At 45.3% G+C, this 3,436-nt stretch overlaps 1 long non-coding RNA gene across 2 annotated transcripts; it reads left to right on the top strand.

The window, feature by feature from the left end:
* Positions 1 to 230: 230 nt before the first annotated feature.
* LOC127332945 (uncharacterized) lies at positions 231 to 3,145 on the top strand. Of its 2 annotated transcripts, XR_007870781.2 has the most exons (9): positions 235 to 611; positions 756 to 828; positions 1,310 to 1,393; positions 1,728 to 1,897; positions 2,045 to 2,112; positions 2,281 to 2,324; positions 2,448 to 2,556; positions 2,667 to 2,767; positions 2,932 to 3,145. It is a non-coding gene; the product is annotated as an uncharacterized lncRNA (long non-coding RNA). The 2 variants fall into 2 exon arrangements; XR_007870782.2 differs by lacking the exon at positions 1,310 to 1,393 and having other exon boundaries at positions 231 to 611.
* Positions 3,146 to 3,436: the final 291 nt, after the last annotated feature.

Raw genomic sequence — 3,436 nt, 5'->3', positions numbered from 1 at the left:
GCACCTAAACCCTAAAGCCAACCGCACCCACGATCCTTCTGCGCCGCCGTCCACGCTCCACCCACCTCCCTCCTCCTCTCTCTCCTTGCGCGATGCAGACCACGCCGCCACGATCCAGATCAAGCCGAGGGCGCGGCACGAAAAATGTTAGCGCCAACATTTGGCCCAACTGGCGCGCAGTTTTCATTTTCCTCCCAAACCAGTAATAATAAGTCTCCACCGCCGCCAAAACTGAACCCTAAATCCCCAAATCCACCAAGCACCCGCCGCTCCGAGCTCTCCCGGCCGCCTCTCGACCACGCCTGCGCCGCTCGAATTGGGCACCGCCGCAACACCGTCCTGCCGGCCCCCAAGCGCTCGAGCTCTCTCCCCCGCCCGACTTCGGTCGGCGGCGGCGCTACCGGTCCGGCAAGCACGACCTGCCCCGACTCGCTCGGCTCGCCCGCGCTGCAACGCCTTCCTGGCGCCACCATGCGCTCGACCTCGCCGGCTGGCGCCAGCGCTCGCATCCGGTAGCGAACTGAGAGCCCTGCCGTTCGGAAGTTGCCGCTATCGCTGCTCACATCCAGCTGCAGCTCGTGGTGATTTTCATCTACGCCAAACCCAGTGAGGTCAGTTTTCTCGCTCTCCTCTTTCCCTCCTTTTAGTGCATGCGCTACAATAGCTGCTGCTCTCTGTGTGTCACAGAGTGGAGGCCTCTGATTTCTTCAATATGTGGAGCCTAGATTTATAATCTCCAATTTGTTTGGTATTAGGTTTCTTGCTCCCAGCGACTCACTCCCAGGGATGAGACAACGACACCCCCTCCCTGGTTGTCACTGTTTTCAGGTATCTTTATTTGGTCCTGATTAGTATTAATATATAGTGCATCAATAGGCTAATGCAATCTTTTGTTTATAGTACTTTCATACACTTAGTTGACTGTTGTTTAACGGTTTCTGCATCTTTTGCTTCACAATGTTGTGCACTGCAATGCATAAACCTAATTTATTGCAGATTTGGTGCCATTTCCAAGTTTAGATGATTTGATAGGAAAAATCAAATGAAATGTAATAGATCCAGCACAAAATTGTGTGTATTTCATTTTAGGAGAGAACTTGTGTAATCAGAAGTAGGCACCATGTTCGCCCAAGATTGGCAGTAATTTATAAACTGCTACATTCACATGCTTAGGTAGTTTCTCATCTTCCTAATATACTAGCAGCGAGCAGTCTATTGCTGGTCGTTGATTACAAGATATCGTTGTTTGGCCCGAATTTCGTAAAATAAGTAGAGCCTAATTTACATTATCTAATTGTTTGGTTATTAGGATTCTTGTTCCCGGCGACTCAAGAGTTCATTGCTGTGGCGCAAAAATCGCCATCCCTGCTTATCACTGCCTCCCCACTAGTTGGTGAGTTGACTTCCGCGAGTAAATAGAGCCGTTCTTGTCCTTGAAGAGATCTCTCCTGAGCTTCTTGATGATGAGAAAGGTGGCCGAAAGATTACTAAAAAGGCTAACATATGTTCAAGGCCGAAAGATTACTAAAAATGTTAACATATGTTATATTCCATGGTAGTTATGATTGGCTCACACTGATTTATTTAAATACTTGGTATTTTCCTGTTACTTCTAAATACTTGATGAGCTGTAAAGCTTCATTCAGACCTGCTCTAGTCTTTCTGTACAACAAATATTTGGGGTTTTTAAAGGAGAAAATTCCTCACCGTTTGATCTACTTTTTTAGGCGTGTGGAGCTCGAGGGGCAGCCAGCGCCGGCCTCGTCGGCGATCATGTCGGACGGAAGCCGCACAGGGTGGCCTCCTTCCGCGTCCCCTCAATCCTGCAGGCCGCCCAAACTCGCTGTTCCCAGCCACAAGCACGGCGGCTTCCTCTGCCCCGACCACCGTCGACCTGGTACGTGCTGTCTTCCTCCCTCTCCGGTTTGTGTTCACAAATTTCCCATTGATTCGGTCGCTGCCATGGACGGTGGGCTTAGTTATGTCATCAGGAGATACTCAGCTGTGGCAGCAGCAGCCTCACGTCCTTAACCTCTTTTTTCAGGTCCTTGGGCCATCCGCAAGCGCATCTTGGTAGTTAACTCATCCGCTGGTTAGCGAAGATTGCAAAATGTAAGTACTATTAGCTGTTACCCTTAATCATGTACTGTTGTTATGACTCAGTTGATCCAGACATGCTGAAATGCAGTAGCACGTACAGGTTTGTGCAACTCATGTTGGATGAGTTACAGTCTTAAGATGAGATATATGTGGAACTCATGTTACACATATTTTTTTCAGGTTTACTATTGCGAAACCCCAAAACTACATGGTCGTGCTTATTTGTAAGTGAGGTTACCAACAGACATCTATTTCTTTTGTTTTTTCATTTTTGTATCAATCCATCTGTTGTGCTATGATTTTATGAAAAAAGCAAAAAGAACTGATCCTCTGCATATGTTGATCAGGTCCTTCTGAATCCAATTGTCATAGCTCGACAACAGTTTGAAAGGCAGACTTGGAAACACTCACACTTCCCTTTCCTTTGTCTATGCTTGGTCTGTCATGGAAGTAAAAGTAAGTGCCACCGACCCACTTGTGTTTTGTAGCCCCTTTAATTACAGTACACTTCTATTTCCTCTGGTCTAATACAATTGTGTGACAGTCTAATGACGATAATTTTTTAGTTGCAGAATAGCCCATCATGATTGGGGTGAGTTTATAAGATTTCGCCGGATTGGCTGCACATTGGAGAAGACTATGGGTATTCGTTTCAAAATCTCACCAGGTACTAAATTGCAGTATCTCCGCCACATATGTTCAGTTTATTCTTGTCAACATAGCAAATGCCAGCAAGACTCATTATTTTCTTTCTTTCTGGAAATAAAAGAAGAGAGATATAATCTGTTTATTCTTGTGCATTATCTAATCTGGTAATGAATACGTGTGCAGGTACTAGCTGAATGTAAGGTTGCTGTCAAGAGGAATTTGTTGAGAGGATCATGGCTGCATGCAAGCAAGCTGATATTTTGTTGTTAGATGCTTAGATGCTTGAAATACTAGTATGATGTCAAGCGTTCATAAGTTTTGGGGACCTGATGTAGTCTTAGGCTGTAACTCTATGTGTTTGTAAATTTTTTTTGTGAATATCTGTCGGTTATATGTTGCATATTTGACTTCATATATTTCTAGATTTTCATTGCGTCAAAACATCTAGTTGGTTGAAAACAAATCCAAAAATACCAAAATAACGTCATGAATAAAATGCAATCTCGCACCGTGTGGGTCTCCAACATGACATAATGCCACGTCACTACCATTTGGACCCACATGCCAGCATCCACTTAAGTGATGTCGGACCCACGTTGTCAGCAGCCACATCAGCATGATGGGACCCACATGTAAGGCCATGTCAGATTTTTTGGACCAATCAGATTCTTCCTAGCATTTTGATATT

Source organism: Lolium perenne, chromosome 2, assembly GCF_019359855.2.
Source record: "Lolium perenne isolate Kyuss_39 chromosome 2, Kyuss_2.0, whole genome shotgun sequence".
In the NCBI taxonomy this organism is placed as follows: Eukaryota; Viridiplantae; Streptophyta; class Magnoliopsida; order Poales; family Poaceae; genus Lolium; species Lolium perenne.
The sequence above is the reverse complement of the archived record's forward strand: the minus strand, read 5'-3'. Positions and strand labels throughout refer to the sequence as shown.